The sequence below is a fragment of the Canis lupus genome, chromosome 36, assembly GCF_003254725.2.
Source record: "Canis lupus dingo isolate Sandy chromosome 36, ASM325472v2, whole genome shotgun sequence".
Classification (NCBI taxonomy): domain Eukaryota; kingdom Metazoa; phylum Chordata; class Mammalia; order Carnivora; family Canidae; genus Canis; species Canis lupus.
In genome coordinates this window covers 21,842,303-21,861,967 of record NC_064278.1, presented here as the reverse complement: position 1 = coordinate 21,861,967, position 19,665 = coordinate 21,842,303, and the positions used below count along the sequence as shown (strand labels likewise).

General features: G+C 36.3%; 1 protein-coding gene and 1 pseudogene across 1 annotated transcript in view; one reads left to right on the top strand and one right to left on the bottom strand.

The window, feature by feature from the left end:
- PDE11A (phosphodiesterase 11A) overlaps nucleotides 1–19,665 on the top strand; it is a 363,233-nt gene that overhangs the window by 25,524 nt on the left and 318,044 nt on the right.
- LOC112668258 (cytosolic 5'-nucleotidase 3A-like) lies at nucleotides 944–3,617 on the bottom strand (annotated as a pseudogene).

Sequence of the window (19,665 nt, the reverse complement as noted above, 5' to 3'; positions counted from 1 at the left end):
AGGGACTCCATCCCAGGATCCTGGGATCACCACTTGAGCCAAAGGCTTAACCAAGTGGGCTACCCAGGTAGCCCATATGCAGTTTCTTTAAAAATTTTTGAAAAGCAAGGAAAAACTTTTTAAAAATAGAATTACATATACTTTAAAAAAATTAACTAATTTTTAAAATAATCTCTACACCCAACATGAGGCTTGAACTCAGACCCTGAGATTAGGAGTCCCATACACTGCTGACTAAGCCAGCCAGGCACCCCAGGAAAAACTTCTAAATGTGGGAAAGTTCTGTGATCATGTAAAGTTTCTAGCAGATGAAATATGGATCTTATGACAAATTTAGGCTCAAGGAAGCCCTTTAATTCACAGGCAATTCAGCTAAATATATTGTAACATTTAAGGGGATAATGCATGAGGGACGCGTGGGTGGTTTAGCGATTATGCCTGCCTTCTGCCCAGGGCATAATCCTGGAGACCCGGGATCGAGTCCCATGTTGGGCTCCCTGCAGGGAACCTGCTTTTCCCTCTGCCTGTGTCTCTGCCTCTCTCTCTCTCTCTTTCTTTGTCTCTCATGAATAAATAAATAAAATCTTTAAAAAGAAAAAGGGGGGGATAATGCTTGAAATCTTGTCTTTTTTTATAGAAAGGATATGGAGAAAGTGTAAAACTGGACAGGCAGGCAGTCCTTCAAAAAGGGAATTAAGTTCTTTGGTACTTTGACAATGACATTTGTCATACAAGTATAATGGGAAAATTGGAGAGCTGTTGCCATGTGGACTTAACGTAAATATTGGGTTCTGCCACTTTTGAAAAAAAAAATTATTTTTGCCTGTGAAAACAGCTCACTGTAGCTTTTATCCAGCTCTAGGTCATTTGGAGAAAGGACGCAGTTAAAAAAATATGTCTGACTGCTCATAAATATCTATATTTGTTGATTAGATTATTAACATTACTTGTCAGCAGCATCAACGTCATAAAAGTTAACAGGGACAAAGCACTGTGGAAGTGACTGTAGAGAGGGAAGGTTATCATTTTTAGCAGATCATCTATAATACATGGTGATGTCAACACACAGCACAAGAATGAGAACAGTGAACAAACTACAGTGTGTCTGTGGTTCTCTGAATGAACATTCAGTTTTAGTATGAATAATCGGAGCAAAGTTTTAATTTAGTGGTTTAGCCACAGTGTCCGCATGACCTTATTGAGAACTGGGTTGTTAACTGCCCCTGTAGGTTTCCAGAGCGCACCCCCTGGAACTCTGCAAGTTAAAGTCACAGAATGTGTGCTTGAACATACTGGCAATGATAAGAGCTTTTCATTGTATTTCCATTGCCTTTCTTCGAAACTGTGACATGTATCATATATCCAGAGGGGAAAGGAAAATAAATATGTCATAAAGACATATTTATAAAGAATAATTATAAACTGGATGTTCTTCTGTTTCTACCATGTTAAAACAAAAAACATAGGCATTAGCACAGAAGTCTTCTGCTGCCCCTTCACAATTATGCTGTCCTCCTTCCTGAACCTCACCCCTATTATCACTGTTCTGAGTACTGTACGATTATCCCCTTACTTTTGTTTTTGTGCTTTGCCACTTATGTATGTGTTCCTTTAAACATGTAATTTTGTTTTATCTACTTTTGAACTTTGTATTAGTCTTGAAAACATAATGTTTATCTATGTATATTCTTCTGTTTCTTGCTTTTTCTACCCAGCGTTATGTTTTCAAGACTGATTAATATTGAAATGCATAGTAATAATATCCAGTGCTGTATGATATGCCTTTGAATAAAAACACCACACTTTATACCTGTTCTACCATTAATAGACTTTTGAGTTCCTTCTAGGTTGTTGTTTTTCCTGCTATAAACATTTGTACACGTCTCCTGGTTTACTTGTGTGATATGCTGAATAGTGGCTTCCCAGAGATGTCCACATCCTAATCCTCTGAACCTGTGACTGTGTTACCTTATGGGACAAGAGGGACTTTCAAGATGTGGTTAACCTAAGGATCTTGATATGGGGAGATTATTCTGGATTATCAGGCTAGGCCCAATACACAGTCCTAAAAGAAGGAGGCGGTGGGGGGGGTCAGAGTTAGACATTAGAAGGTGCTGTGCTGCTTGGAAGTGCATTTGAAGATGGGGGATTAGGCCATAAACCAAGGGGTGCAGAGAGCCTCCAGTGCTAGAAAAGTCAAGGTAATTAATTCTCCCCTAGAGCCACTAGAAGGAATGCAGCCGGGCTGACCTTGATTTTAGGACTTCTGGCCTCCTGAGCTATAAGAGAATAAATTTGTGTTGTTTTAAGTTGCTGAATTTGTGGTAATTTGTTACAGTAGCAATAGGAAACTAATATTGGCTATCTCCAGTAAGTACTAAATTGTATAAAAGCAATATTGAAAGAGCTTGGGTACTTTTCTAAAAGTTCATCCATTCTGTCATTTAGATACCCAGTTGTCTGAATATATTCAACATTAGCTACCCCATCTGCCACTCTTAAGTCTACTTGGGAGTCTCTCAAAAGCATTAAGTTGCTATTGTCTTTTAGCGGATTGAAATATTCTGTTTTTGTGAAATATGTGTATTAATTCCCCTTTTTGTTCTTTGAAAGCCCTATTTTCATCAAAATCATGAAGTTGGACACTTCTTTGATATTTGGATGGTAATACTAGCTTGATAAATGATCTCTCTCTCTCTCTCTCTCTCTTTTTTTAGATTTTATTTGTTTATTCATGAGAGACACAGAGAGGCAGAGACACAGGCAGAAGGAGAAGCAGGTTCCCTGTGGGAAGCCCGAAGTGGGACTCGATTCTGGGACCCCGGGATCACACCCTGAGCCAAAGGCAGACGCTTAACCACTGAGCCATGCAGGCGTCCCAATAGATAACCTCTTATAGTACATTACCTATTTCAGGCAAAAATATGAACACTGGGTTATTGTGTTGTTGGAACTTATCAAAGAAATTCGTATTTCCATTCTTGAACATGACATCTGATTCTTCCATAAATTCTTTAGGTTTAGCTTTTGATAAAGCTTGTTCATGGGTGGCTCAGTCAGTTAAGTGTCTGCCTTTAGCTCAGGTGATGATCCCAGGGTCCTGGGATGGAGTCCCATGTGGGGTTCCCCGCTCAATGGGGAGCCTGCTTTTCTGTTTCCCTCTTCTCCTCCCCCCTGCTTGTGTTCTCTCTCACTCTCTCTCTCTCCCTCTCTCAAATAAATAAATAAAACCTTTAAAAAAAAAAGCTTGTTTTACTGGCAGATTATGTGAGTTAGTATACTCTTCTACCGTATAAGGGTACTTCTATTCTCTGGTAAGAACAAGATCAACTTTAATAACACAATATTTTTCCTTTAGTTGAATATCTTTTTTTGACATTTATCTACAAACACTTTGCAGTTGTCAATGATATTATAAAATGTTGGGCATTTTTTCTCCTTTGTATTCACTTAGTGTCATATTCAAGTATGTTACTATGAGAAGTATGACAGCTCCTCCTTTGACAAGACAAGGTCACAGATAATTTTTTCTACCCTTGTAGGGTTCTTGATGGAACTGAATGTTTCTGGAGTTTTGGTTTCATTTTCACAAAGACAGCAGACTCTTAATTAGTCATTTCTTTGCTATCCAATATTCATCTTAATGATCTTGATCTTCTGTATCCTCCTTTCAAGGTGAATATATATTGAGCCGATACCACCATTGCCACAAACTTGGGCACTGCCAATGGAGCCCACTGTCCCACACAGCCAGCCAGGGCCCTCATTTGCCTCCTAGCCAGGAAAAGAAGAAGCCAATTACAGTGGGCAGTAGGGCACGCACATGGTTCACAGTGAACCCTCTGAATCACAACCTCCTTAATGGTTGTATGTATTGCAAGTATCTTTCCCTTCTCTATTGCTTGCTTTTCATTATTTTTTTAAATATTTATTTATTTATTTATTTTAGAGAAAGAACATGAATGGGGGAGGGGCAAAGGGGGAAGAAAAGGGAAAGAATCTCAAGCAGACTCCATGCTGAGCCTGGAGCCCAGATGCATGAGGCTCCACCTCATGACCCTGAGATCATGACCCGAGCCAAAACCTGGAGTCTGACGCCTAACTGACTGAGCCACCCAGGAGCCCTGCTTGCTCACCATGCTTAATGGTGAGTTTATAGTCTGAATTTTAATGTAATTTATCCATCTTCTCATTAAATTTTCCATTATTTGTTTCTTATTTAAGAAACAAAAGGCTATAGAGAAAATGATTTGATATCGTCTCTGGCAATTTTTATAACTTGGTGTTTTATATCAAGTATTTTTATGTTAGAGTGTAGGATAGGGATACAGCTTCATTTTTTATTTTTTTTTGGTTGTTTGGATAAACAATCGACCTTGTGTCATTTATTGATTAGACCAACTTTTCTCATGATCCTTAATGTCTGCTTTGTCATAAATTCATTTTCCGTATTATTATTATTAGGTGCTCTATTCTTCTTTTGGTCTATTAGTCTATAACTGCACCAATATCACACTGCCTTGATCTCCACAGGTTATAGTAAGTTTTGATATCTTGTAGGGAGAATCTCCCAACCCCACCTCACATCTTGTTCTAAGAAGCATCTTGGCTTTTGTTGGTCTTCCTTTCTTTCCTGGTAATTCTGTAATCAGCTTGTTGAATTTCTGTTAGAATTGTGCTGAAGTTAAAGATCAGTTTGGAGAGAACTATGATATACTTTATGATGTTTAATCATCCTACCTGATAATATGATAGATATTCCTATTCACTCTTCTTAATTGTCTTTTAATGAAGTTTTTTCGTTTTCTCTATAGAAAGCTTAACATTCTTTACTTTATCATAGATATTTAAAAATGTTTATTGCTATTTTAAATTGTATATTTTAAAAATTTACTTTTTAGCTAATTGCTGTGGGTATCTAGAAATGTAATTTACTTTTGTGTATTGATTTTGAATCTAACATCTCGTATTAATTTAAATTTTTACTTAAATTTTTTTTGCCCACATGACATAGATAAAAAATGTAAATTTTAAGGGAAAAGAAATTAGTTTTTATTAAACTTCTACTATGTGCCAAATAGTTGACACGTTTCACTTAATGCACACAACTATTTTATTACTTATTTCCTCAGCAAACATTTATTTAGTAATCTCAATGTGTTAAGCTCTGTTTTTCTTTGAGATTTTCTGTGTAAGCAATCATATCATATACAAATAATGGAAGTTTTTGTTTCTTTTCAATCCTTTACCTTTTATTTCTTTTTGTTGCTTTCCTGTGCAAGGATCTCCAGTACAATATAGAATAAGGTTGATGAAAACAGACATCCTTATCTTGGACCTGAGCTTATAGAGGATGCTTTGAAAGTCTCTTTGTTAGGGACTTTTGAAATGCCCTTTTCTGGGTTAAGAAAGTGCCTTCCATTCCCAGTTTGTTAGGGAGGTTTTGTCTCTTCTTTTAAATCACAAATGGATGTGTGTTATCCAATTTTTTGACATCTATTAAGATATGATTTTTTTCACCTTAAATTGTTGATGTGCTGAAATATTTTAATTCATCTTCTCATGATAAACCAATCTAGAATCCCTCATAAGCACCAACTTGGTCTTAGTAACTTATCCTATTTATACATTGTCTGATTTGTATTTATAAAAATGTTTATTTTCAGATTGCATCTATTCACTCATAAGGGAGATTGGCCTACATTTTTCTTTTCTTATAATATCCTTGTCTGGTTTTGAAAACTGTTATATTACAAAGGACTCTTTTTCCATTGTATGGAATAATTTGTGTGAGATTAGAATTTCCCAATGCTTGAATGGTAGAATTTCCTAGAAATCCATCTGAATCCTATTTTTTTTTTTCAAAAATTTTTTTTATTTATTTATGATAGTCACAGAGAGAGAGAGAGAGGCAGAGACACAGGCAGAGGGAGAAGCAGGCTCCATGCACCGGGAGCCCGACGTGGGATTCGATCCCGGGTCTCCAGGATCGCGCCCTGGGCCAAAGGCAGGCGCCAAACCGCTACGCCACCCAGGGATCCCCATCTGAATCCTATTTGTGTGTATTTGTGTGTGTGTGTATGTGTGTGTGTGTATGCCTATGCCCATGTGCACACTTAAAGGGATTATTTTAAACTGATTCAATTTCTTAAAAGCTTATATGGCTCTTTATGTTGTCTTTTTTTTAAGAATTGGTTTTTGTTAATTATATGTATATTTTTATCTAAGTTCTCAAATTCATAGGCACAAAGTTGTTCAAAATATTTTATCTGTTTAATCTCTGTAGTAACTATAGGTTTACCTCCTTTTTATTTATTATTTTTAATGCCTTTATCTTTTTCCCTTTGATTATTTTCTCTAGATTTGCATATTTTATTACTTTTTTTTATCTTTATTGACCCTCTTCATTATATTATTTTCTTTTTCATTAACTTCTCTTATTTTTATTATTTTCTCCCATCTTTCTGAGTTTAGTTTACTGTTCTTTTTTTTCTAATTCCTTGTGGTTGGTTATTCACTTTATTAAGTTAAACTTTTCTTTCTTTTCTAATGTAAGCATTTGAGACTAAAACTTTAACAATCTTTATAACTCTGTCCCTACAGTTTTAGTACATAGTATTTATGACATCACCCTGGTATTTTTCTAAATATTTTCTAAAAAGTTTATAATCCCATTTGGTTTTTCTGATTGATAAGTTGTTCAGCAATGTATGTTAAATTTTCAAAAAAAAATAAATAAATTTTCAAATATCTATTTCTCTATTTTATTTTTTCTAACTAAAGTGCATTGTCGTTAACTGATATGTTCTGCATGATACCAGTTGTTTGACTTGATGATTTCAAATTGGCTAGCTTGATGACCTAGCTTGTAGTAAGGTTTCCTAAATGTTTGATGTCAGTGTGACCAATAATATGAAGTGTCCTGTGGTTGGGTGCAGTGTGTAACCGGATGTGTCAGATTACTCATGTTGATGGGTTAGTTATGGTGGGAGAAACATGCGCATAAGATGTTCTTTCTTTTGAAGTAAACAGAAGGACTGGGACACTATGAAGTTTTAAAGTTGAACTTTCCATTGATATTAGAAGTCTATTATTGCTTTGTCCCCAGGGCCTGTGGGAGTCTTGTAGATTTGGGCCGGCTAGGATTTTCATGGGTTCTGCTTTTGTTGTTCCATCCTATGCATATCTTAAACCAGGGAAGAATTGTAATTGGTTAAGCTGTTTACTCATTTTATTAAAACATCTCAGAAGTGAATGGTCCTTGACCCTGTTGCCTCTATGAGAGTGAGTGATAGGTGATATGTCCAATCTTTCTAACCGGGCTGAACCCAGGCCTGAAAAATATGATGAATGGTATACATGGTTGGCTCTGCCAAGGGCTTGATCTAGTTTGGCTATTACAGTGTTCTGCCATTTGGCCAACGAAAGGTCTGGAACAAGGCAGCAGGCAGGACAGCAGTTTCAGGAGGGGTTAACTCACCCTATCCAAGATGGAATAACTTAGACAAGCCTGCCAAGAATCAGTCTGACTCAATTCTCCAGTGTATTTTTCTAGAAAGCTCCTATTTATAAGCATTTCTTAGAAAGCATCTTGGTGTTTTATCCAGGAAAAGACACCCTGAGTGCTGAGTCCACTCCTGTGTCTACCCAGATTATTTATGAATGATTTGTGCTGATGGAAACAAACCTCAGAGAGACCTGGCCACATAGCAACACCTTCAGTTTGATACATGGCTCTTCACCTTATACTGGAGGGCTGGTGATTCATACCCCACTGTTTCGTGGAGCACATGGCCATATAACGTCTGGAGGGTGTCCAAGTACTCTCAGCCCTGCTGTTTATTTGCAACCAAGCTAGGATGAGCACCAGTGAAATGGAGAGCCTGGTCTGGACAGGAACAGAGGATTTCAAGAGCACAGTGGCTTATAGAAGAAATGGAATGTATATGGAAACAACCAGCCCTAGGGATCCACCTGGAAGGTCAGTGGGGAAGTAGTGATGTGCTGTTTCCAAGTCTTCTTCCCAGTGGATGATGCCTGGTCTTTTCTAATCTGGGCTTCCAGTGGTTGAACACACTTTTGTGGCTGGAAGATTTGTTCTTAAGCATTTTTTTTCAAACTTAACATCTACTGGTTTGTTGAGAATTTTGTTTTGTGAACCAATATTAGGCTGCTAATTTTTGGTTTCTGGTATTTCTCCTTTTGGAAAATCAAGATGTTTTCTAGCATTATATACACTGTGCCACATAAGATGTGACATTTAGCAATTAAATGTGAAGAGGGTTAGATTCTAAAAGTGTTGAAAGATCATCTATATCAGAACATTGCCCAACTATAGTGTTTTGGCAATCCTTTTGTTCTTAGTTCTCCATGATTTTCAGAAAATATCAGATTATTTTGACATCCTGTGTAGCAATTCAATTGAACTGAATTTTTATGGTAAAGAATTTCATAGCCAGGACAATAATGGCTTAAAAAATAATAGAGCCATTCAGACCAATGCTATATCCTGCTAAAGGTGTAGGGTGCTGGGGCCTTTGGGTGGCTCAACTTGGTTAAGCCTCCAACTCTTGATTTCAGTTCAGGTCCTGATCTCAGGGTTGTGAGATTGAGCCCACTTAAGATTCTCACTCTCCCCCTCTCTCTTTTGTTGCTCCTCCCCCTTCCTCTCTTAAAAAAAATATAGAGTGCTATACTATTTTTTACATATTTATATTATTAACGAGACTTGGCCCCCCTCCATCTTGATAGCTGTTATTTGGTATATCTTGCCTAACTATTTTACTAGCAATCAGATAGTATAACGACTTCTCTCTTTTTGGAAGGCATTTTTGAAGTTATAGTGCTGTCCCTGATGGTAACTCCAATACCCCAAGGTAACAATGCTAATTAATACTGCCTTTATAAACTTCTTTTCTCCATGTCATTTTTCTCATGTCATAATAAAACATAAAACATAATAAACACTTCAAACATGTATAATAACAACCTGTAACATTTTTTTAGTGGTAGTGTAGATACTCTTTAATATAATCAATTTCTTACTGAATATTTAGATATTTCTCAATTTGTCCTTATCATAAATTCGTAGAAATGAAATTACTGTATTGTAAAGTATAAAAATTTTGGGATGCCTGGGTGGCTCAGTGGTCAAGCATCTGCCTTTGGCTCAGATCATGATCCTGGGATTCTAGGATCAAGTCCTTCATTGGGCTACCTGCAGGGAACCTGCTTCTCCCCCTGCCTATGTCTCTGCCTCTCTCTCTGTGTCTCTCATGAATAAATAAATACATCTTTTTAAAAAAAGTATAAAAATTTTAAAGATTTTTGTTACTTATTGCCAAATTGTCTTCCATATATATTGTACTACTTTGTATTCTCACCAGCAATGATAAAAGTAGATTTTCATAAAAACTTTCAACAAAATATCTTGTATTTCAACATCTTAAATTTTTAATCTTTGCCAATTTTATAGAAAAACTGCAACTGCTGTGATTTGACAATTTCACATCCTTATTGCCCATCAAGAACTTGTCTTTTCGGGATCCCTGGGTGGCTCAGAGATTTAGCACCTGCCTTTAGCCCAGGGCGCGATCCTGGAGCCCCGGGATCGAGTCCCGCGTCGGGCTCCCGGCATGGAGCCTGCTTCTCCCTCTGTCTGTGTCTCTGCCTCTCTCTCTCTCTCTCTATGTCTATCAAGAATAAATAAATAAAATCTTTAAAAAAATAATTTTTCTTTTGTTAATTTTTTTTCCTATCTGTTACTCTTTTTTTCTCATTGATTTGTCAGAAATCTATATGTGAAGGATTTAACACCTTGTCAGCCATCTACATTTGAAAATATTTTTCAATTTTATTTAACTTTTGTTTGTATTATTTTTCAAGTACTGAAATTTAAAATTAATATTACCAAATCTATCAGTCTTTTTTTTTCTTTTTTGTGCTTCCTTCTTTTGGATGTATGGGTTGAAAGACATTCTTCTCATGAGATCAGACAAATATTCAATTATATTTCTGCTATTGTTTTATTATATTATCTTTGACATTTAAATTTTTTTAAGATTTTATTTATTTATTCATAGAGAGAGAGAGAGAGAGAGAGAGGCAGAGACACAGGCAGAGGGAGAAGCAGACTCCATGCAGAGAGCCTGACGTGGGACTCGATCCAGGGTCTCCAGGATCATGCCCTGGGCTGCAGGCGGCGCTAAACCGCTGCGCCACCGGGGCTGCCCTGACATTTAAATTTTTAAATAACATAAATGTTTTAATATAATTTTCAAGTAATGTGTATGATGATTTAGTTTGTTGTTTGCCATGTCATTATTCATTCTTCTACTGAAAACTTTTGACCATTTGTACTTCTGATAAGAATTATAACTGAAATAGAATAAATAAAAGCAGTGGAATTAAGCTTACTTTTATTGCCTGTTTTCATTAATGGTTTGGTGGAAAAGAAGGCCAACATCTGATTATAAAGCCATTGACTTTTCTGAGTACAGATTTAGGATTCACTTGATAATATGTGGTATATATGCATCTCATAATATTGGTTATTATAATTAATATTCAAACTTTTTTTCCTTCTTGTATTTAACATGAAAATAAATGTATCTTGGCAGGGTTTGAGTAGGTCTGTCATACTTTTGCAATTCACCAGATGAGTCTATTTAACTTCTTGCTCAGGTAGAAATTAATTTTGATGTGGGATGTGAAATAAGAATCTTATTTATTTTTCCCAAATATATAACTAATTGAATAATCTATACTTTTCTAATTGATTTAAAATACTACTCTTATTCAAAAACATTTATTGAATGTTTAATGAAAAAACATTTATTCACATACACGTATACACATATGCACATATATTTAGCTTTCTATTCTCTTTCCTCAAGTTTTCTGTTTTTAGAACAGTATCTCACTGTTTTCATTATTGTAGCTTTGACATATATTTTAATATCAGGTAGTCACTGTATTTTTGTCACATTCTCATAAGAATGAATGATTTAAATATTTTTAAAAACATTTAAATGTTTGAAAACTTTCAGGACTTTTTAAAGTGAACTTTAAAATTACTTTTTAATATTAAACTTTTATCAAACATAAATAGTAATTTCCACATATTAACAATAAAATCTAAGTAATATATGTAATTAAAAAATAAATACTATAAGACCAGAAATTACAGTATTTGGTATAAACGTGGGAAAGGTCAGGACATGACTGATAAGGTTGCTTGCAAATGAGTTACATTTTGGGCCACTTTTCAGGCTGTCTTAATGGGCTACAGTTTGAAGAGTACAGGGGGGTTTCTTTTGGGCGTGGTCTTAGTTTTTTCTTTTTTAAAGATTTTATTTATTTGACAGAGAAAGAGTGCAAGTGAGCACAAGCAGGGGGCGTGGCAGAAAGAGAGGAAGAAGCAGTCTCCCTACAAAGCAGGGAGCCTGACATGGGGCTCCATCCCAGGATTCAGGACCCTAGGATCATGACCTGAGCCAAAGGCAGATGCTTAACTGATGGGGCCCAGCCAGGCGCCTCCTTTGTTAGTTTTAACAAATGATGAGACCAAGTCTCTAGTGTATCACTGTGACATTCATACTCCCAACCTTGACCTGGCTTTTCATGCGCTACTTGTTTGGTGTCTAAACCACAACTCCATGCTGACCATCCCTTCTGCATATTTGCAGACCTCTTGACCTTCCCGGTTCTCCCTAATAGCCTTGCCTCCCTGATTCACTCCAAATTTTAGATGTCCACTTTGTGATAGGAAGGAAGGTGTCATTTACCAAAGAGAGCTGACCTGTATGTATTTACAAACTGCTTCACCACTCACCATACCACTGGAGGTTCATAAAAAAAAAAGTGAAGCCTCAAAAACATATGTGTTTTTTTGGTAATATTTTGTGCTATTCAAAACTCTAAAAGATTTTTGTAAAGGGATTCAGAGAGACAAGATTTTTGTTTGCTGTAAGGCAATGACATAGTAATAGATGGCTAATTCTTTGGACTCCTAATTCAATGCTTGCTGAGAAAAAGTGAAAAATTTTCATTGTTCTTAATGTGTATTTGTAGAATGTCATTGCCCTATAGCAAACAAAAATCTTGTCTCTCTGAATCCCTTTACAAAAATCTTTTAGAGTTTTGAATAGCACAAAATATTACCAAGCATTTTCTGGAACATAAGTGATATTTATGCTAAGTCATAAATGTAAAGGAGTTTTATTAATGAGAATTAAATGAGTGTAACTAATTTATATACCAATAAAAGCAATTTTTTAAAAGCCTTGGACAGTTTGGCAGTCTATCAGTTTGAGTTTCAATGGATTATTCCTTTTATAGTTCATATTTCCATTAGCTGCTCTACATTGCAGCTCCATAAGGCATTTTAAAAATATGTAGCTGAAATGTAGGACTGAACTTGGTCTCCAAACCTTTCTTTGCAGGAGTGTGAGATAGTAGGGTGCTGGAGAAGGTATGCAGACCTGGTATGTTAAGCCTTCAGGGAAAGTGGATGGAAAACATAACAAAACAAAATAGAAGCTAACAAATATACTTATCCTGAAAGCTCTAAAGCAGTGTTTACAATCTATTCCCCTCAGACCCCTGGAGGCCTTGGATTTATTGAGGGACCTCTAATTCAGTGGTTCTTAACCCTGACCTACAGCCAAAAGTCAGATCTCCTGTTCAGTCTCTCCTCCCACCTATATAATTTAATTGGTCAGGGTGGGGCTAGGACATCAGTAGTTACCTAAAGCTCCCCAAGTGATTCCAATGTTAGCAAGGATTGCCAATCAGTGTCCTATTCCTATGAATATGTAATAGTGTCTGAAGAAGGAAGAAATACCATATATACACATATATCTTATATCACATTTTCCTATAATTTACACATTAACTCAGATACAAATTCATTAAACATTTCATGGAATTAAGGGGCTTTTTGCATTTACATGTTTCCTCATATGTATGTTCCAAAAGCAGGATTATCATCATGTGGACATTCTCAGGCTTGAAAAGTTTGATCATTTTGACTATAAAGAACCGAGGTAGGGTTAAAATTGTGGTTAAAACAATCACTCTTAGAGTTTAAATGGTGGTCAAGACCAGTTCTTCGCTTAATCATGAACACTGGAAAATTTTACTATAAAGTGCTGGGGAGAGAAGCCTTAAATACAGAGAGGATGAAAGAGATCTTATGTGACCCATCCTTGCCATGAGTCAGAGACCTGGATAAGATTCTTAGCTCTGGCTCCTGCCTCAGGGCACTTGAGTGGCTTCTCTGAGAAAGTGAAAAGAAGAATTGGACTCTTCTGCTTTGATGCTCCTTCTGTGGCTCTAAATTGTGTCTGTTTGGGGCTGGCTAGGATTCCTGAGTGCAGTGAACATAGATAGCTCTTTTCTTAAGGACCTTGAAAACTCAGACTACAGATGTTCATTCTTTCTGCAGCTTCAGTAGGTCTTGTTGGTAGGATCCATTTTCTGGGTGTGCTGTGTTTCTGGGCATCACATTCAACTGAGGAGCTTGCAGAATAGGCTGCAAATGCCAAGATCCTGAATCAGAAATATACCAAATTACTGTTCTCTTTGTAGGGGGCACAGCTCAATTCCATTGCTAAATAGGAAAAATTGCTTTGGGCTTATGATTTTGTCTTTTTAAATATTAAAAATCATAGCTGAGTGTCACATGCAAAAAATAGATCTGTACAAAAGGCACTAAGATCCCTGCACTTCTTTTTGTAAGAGCAGTTATGCTTAAAATATTTGAGATAGGAAAAATATTATGACATAAAAATACTTGAAGCAAGAAGAGTCTACCACATTCATAAGAAACTCATTCCAGATTTTAACAACCTTATTAAAGAAGCCTTTACTTTAATTTATTGGAAATCTCTCCTGTTGTAGATCATTTCTTGTTCTTTTGTCCTAAGGGAGATGAGTAAAAATTGGACACCATTCTCCATGTGACATTTCATTATAGATCTAGAGGCATTTGTTAGTTTCCTATTCAAGTTGCTATTTTCTGCAATAAATAGGCCCAGTGTTTATCTTATTGGTCCTGTTTCCTCCTTAGTTGGTCTCCTTTGAAGCTTTGTTATTGAGTGGGGTGAACTTCTGAAGACCTCAGAATAAAAGTTATTGATCAGAGTTTCTCATCCTTACCTAAACCACCTCTACTTTCTATTCCAAGTACTTTTCCTGAAATTAAAAAAAAAAAATATATATATATATATACATATACACACATATATAATTTATCTCTCAAACTACTTTGGGGACAATACTACCATGTGGATGGCTCATAGTCAACTAAACTTCAAAATGTATACAGGGGAACTCATATTCCCACCTCAGAATCTGTCCTTCCCTGTGTTTCTCACTCATGAATCACTCTGCTACTCACCCAGGTACCTGTCCCCAATACCTGGAGTCATTTTTCACTCCTCTAACTTTAACAACCTTTCATCAAATTAATCAGCAAGATCCTATTGATTTTACCTCCTAAATATCTTTCAACTCAGTCCATTCTCATCACCTTCCACTATCATCAACTACCATCTTAGTCTAGAGATGGTTTATTTCTCACCTAGATCTCTTGCTTCCAATCCATTCTTTACATTAAGCCAGAGTGGTATTTCTAAAATGAAGAATCAGTTATATTATTCCCATCCACTTTCTTAAAACCCTCTGGTGCCCTCCATTTAATTCTAAACCTGGTATGGTCACTAGGTATCCCTTCATGAGTCTCCAGCTGGTCTTTCTTGTCCCATTTTGGACTCTACCCTTGAGAGCTATACTCAGCTTCTTTTAGTTCCTCAAACTTACCAGTTTTCTATTGATTTTGCATTTTGGATACTATTTTCTCTTCCTGAGATAGTGATCCTTTGGATGTCAGCTTAAACATTTCACTTTCTTTGGGGGATTTTTTTTTTTTTTTTTTACCTTACACTAGATGTATACTATACATCAGCTTCTTTTAGTTCCTCAAACTTACCAGTTTTCTATTGATTTTGCATTTTGGATACTATTTTCTCTTCCTGAGATAGTGATCCTTTGGATGTCAGCTTAAACATTTCACTTTCTTTGGGGGATTTTTTTTTTTTTTTTTTTTTTTACCTTACACTAGATGTAGCCTCCAGCTGTGTTTTCCAAATTGTTCCCCTACTTCTACATTCATTTGTGGTCATTGCTTGGCAAGTGAAATCTATTTTTTGCTGCCTTCTGTTATTAAACTTTCCTTCCATGTATGACATCAGAGTAATATGTTTCTTTATCTAATTATTTCCCTAGTTTTCCTCATATCCTACAATTAATATATACCTCAATTTTGCGCTCAACTTTAATTTTTTAAGATTAGAAAATTAATCTAGAGATTAATATACATTAGGAAAGTATACAATTTTATCAGCTCTTCTGACCTCCCATTAGATGGGTTATATCGTTTTTGAGTTAATTTGTGAGAATTATCCCATTAGTAGTGTAATGAAGACTTGGAAAAAGGTTATCTTCAGATGAATTAGTTTTTTTAAAAAACCACTAAAACAATGAAATAAATCTTACTTTACAGCTTTTAAATTGGAAGATTAACACCACATATATCAACATTATTTTTTCTTCTTGAGCTCAAAGTTTATCAGATTAGCGCAGAGTTGGGAGGGTGGTGGAGATTAATTACATTTTGGTGCCTCCAGTCATGTGGAAGTATCTCCGTGTCTATTGTTCTCATGTGGCTTTGGATAGTTTGACAATACCCCACAGTCTTGGTGGTAGGTCTACACAAAGCTGGACTTTGGTGGATTCTCTTCTCCACAGAAGCAAACTATCACAAAAGTAAGAACAGATGGGCCATACCTACTCCAGAGTGGATTTTCAAGTCCAGTCTAACACAATCCACCCCAACTGACATGCAACCACTAGAATATGTGATTCTTTCTTTGTTTTTTTCCCCCCCATGTTAAGGCTCTCCCTATCAATGAATTTTATGATCTCACTAGTGACTAATCTCCTTTATCATTCAGAACAGTTATTTTCATATGAAAATCACGTATAAGCATTAACAAAATGCCAATGCCTAATAGTCATTGATTCAGTTTGGAGTGGAGCCTATGCTTTGGTATTTTGAAAACCTTCTGAGGGTGGAAAACTGATTAGGTCACAAGATGGACCTTACCTTGCTTAAACTGATTTATCAACCTCCTTGACTTTCTTTATATGTAGACTTTCACCTTCATTTGAATCTCTTCCATTCCAGTAAATGGCACTCTGTCCATAGTTTCTCAAATTTTTTTTGTTTCAACTTTTTATTTAAATTCTAGTTAGTTAACATATAGTTTCAGGAGTAGAATTTAGTGATTCATCACTTACATGTAACACCCCATGCTCATCACAACAAGTGCCCTCCTTAATCCCCATCACCCATTTAACCCATTCCCGGCCCACATCCCCCCATCAACCCTCAGTTTGTTCTCTGTGGTTAAGAGTCTGTTTCATGATTTGCCTCTCTTTCTCCCCTCCATGTTCATCTGTTTCATTTCTTAAATACCACATATTAGTGACATAGTTTCTCAAATTAAAACCAGAGATAAACTCTTCTTTTTCTAGTCCCCCATCCTCAACTAATCCATTAGGAAGTACTGTAGATGAAATTTGCAACCTACCTGTCTTACCTTCATTGCTTTTCTCTTAACCCAGACCATATGAGTGTGTTCATGTTAATATAAGTAGCTTTAGTTTATTCATTAAAATTGTTGTATAGTACGTTATCAGGATAAGAGATGATAATTTGTTTACTTCTCTATTAACCAACATTGAAATGGTTTTTAATTTTTTCTTTCCATAATTGATGTTACAGTCAACATTTGTGTGTCTTCTTATGTACATGTGCAAAAGTATCTCTAAATACACACCAAGGAGTGAAATGTGGGGCCTTAAGGCCTTTCCAGCTTTTCTATATTTTGCATAATTGCAGTACAATCTTAAAAAAAATCCTCCTATTACTCAAAACAACTATTATGGAGCACCTACAATATATGGCAGTATGAAGCAAGAAGCAAGAGGGACAAAATCTCTGCTAATTTAGATCTTATATACTAATGGAGGGAGAACAAGTGAAGTAATAAGATGATTTCAGTGAATGCTAAGTGCTGGATTATGAGTTATATCATCCTCTGCTTCAAGATCTTCAGTGACATTCCCCTGTGTTTAGGGTTAATGTTATAACTCCTTTCCAAGCCTGTAAGACTTGGTACCATTTGGCCCCTACCTTCCTCTCCTTTTTTCCCTTTGACTCCCTGTGCTTTTGCCACACTGACCTTGGAGTTTGGGGAACTTACTAAGCCTTTTCCTTCTTCAGGACCTTCACGGGTATTGTTTTAGCATCTTGGAAAGTTCTTCCCAACTTTCTTTGATTGGCTAATTCTTACTCATGATGCAAGTCATAGCTTACTTGTTCTATTTTCAGATAGACCATAGAAATAGATTGCTCCTATTAAGTCTCTCACATGGCACCCTGCTCTTTTCCTAGTATCACTTACTATAATACATGATTATACATTTATATGTCATCTGCCTCACCTACTAGATTGTAAGTTCTGTGAAGGCAGGGATGATGCCTGTTTTGTTTCCTGCTGTGTCCCCCACCTCACAGCTTGACATAATGGTTTCTTGGTGAATTTTTAAAAATACTAATACAAATTAGTGTTTCTCTGAAAGTTTGGTTGCAAGCTCATTTTGAGCAGGAGATCTGTTTTCTTTTTTAAATTTAAATTCAGTTTTCCCACATATAGTATAACACCCAGTGCTCATCCCATCAAGTGCCTTCCTTATTGCCCATCACCCAGTTACCCCTTATCTCCACCCACCTCCCCTTCCACAACCCTTTGTTTGTTTCCCAGAGTTAGGAGTCTCTCATGGTTTGTCTCCCTCTCTAATTTTTCCCCACTCAGTTCCCTTCCTTTCCTTTATAATTCCTTTCACTATTTCTTATATTCCACGTATGAATGAGACCATATGATGATTGCCCTTCTCTGACTGACTTATTTCACTCAGCATAATGTCCTCCAGTTCCATCCACGTCGAAGCAAATGGTAGCTAGTCATCCTTTCTGATGGCTGAGTAATATTCCATTTTATACACACACACACACACACACATACACCATATCTTCTTTATCCATTCATCTGTTGATAAACATCATGGCTCCTTCCACAGTTTGGGTATTGGGGACATTGTTGCTATGAACATTGGCGTGCAAGTGTCCTGGCATTTCACTACCTCTGTATCTTTGAGGTAAATACTCAGTAACACAAGTGCTGGGTCTTAGGGTAGCTCTATTTTTAACTTCTTGAGGAATCTCCACACTGTTTTCTAGAGTGGCTCTACCAGTTCACATTCCCACCAACAGTGCAAGAGGGTTCCCCTTTCTCCACATCCTTGCCGACATTTGTTGTTTCCTGTCCTGTTAATTTTAGCCATTCTCATGGATGTGAAGTGGTATCTCATTGTGGTTTTGACCTGTATTTCCCTGATGGCAAGTGATGTGGAGCATTTTCTCATGTGCTCATTGGCCATGTGTATGTCTTCTTTGGAGATATATCAGTTCATGTCTTCTGCCCATTTCATGACTAGATTGTTTGTTTCTTGGGTGTTGAGTTTGATAAGTTCTTTATAGATCTTGGATACTAGCCAAGATCTGATACATCATTTATCTGATACGTCATTTGGAAATATCTTCTCCCATTCTGTAGGTTGTCTTTTAGTTTTGTTGATTGTTTTCTTCACTGTGCAGAAGCCTTTTATCTTGATGAAGTCCTGATGGTTCATTTTTGCTTTTGTTTCTCTTGCCTTTATAGTTGTGTCTAGCAAGAAGTTGCTGTGGCCAAGTTAAAAAAGATTGTTGCCTGTGTTCTCCTCTAGTATTTTGATGGATTCTTGTCTCACAGTTAGATTTTTCAACCATTTTGAGTTTATCTTTGTGTATAGTGTAAGAGATTGGTCCAGTTTCATTCTTCTGTATGTAGCTGTCCAATTTTCCCAACACTACTTATTGAAGAGACTGTCTTTTTTCCAGTAGATATTCTTTCCTGCTTTGTTGAAGATGAGTTGAGCATAGAGTTGAGGGCCCATTTCTTGGTTCTCTATTCTGTTCCATTGATCTATATGTCTGTTTTTGTGCCAGTACCATACTGTCTTGATGATCACAGTTTTGTAATACAGCTTGAAATCAGGCATTGTTTATGCCCCTGGCATTGATTTTTCTTTTTCAACATTCTCCTGGCTATTTGGGGTCTTTTCTGATTCCATACAAATCTTAAGATGATTTGCTCCAACTCTGAAGAAAATCCATGGTATTTTGATAGGGATTGCATTGAATGTGTAAATTGCCCTGGGTAACATAGACATTTTCCCAATATTTATTCTTCCAATCCATGAGCATGGAATGTTTTTTCATCTCTTTACATCTTCCTTAATTTCTTTCAGAAGTGTTCTGTAGTTTTTAGGGTAGAGATCCTTTACCTCTTTGGTTAGGTTTATTCCTAGGTATCTTATGCTTTTGGGTGTAATTATAAATGGGATTGATTCCTTAATTTCTGTTTCTTCAGTCTCATTGTTAGTATATAGAAATGCCACTGATTTCTGGGCATTAATTTTGTGTCCTGCCATATTGCT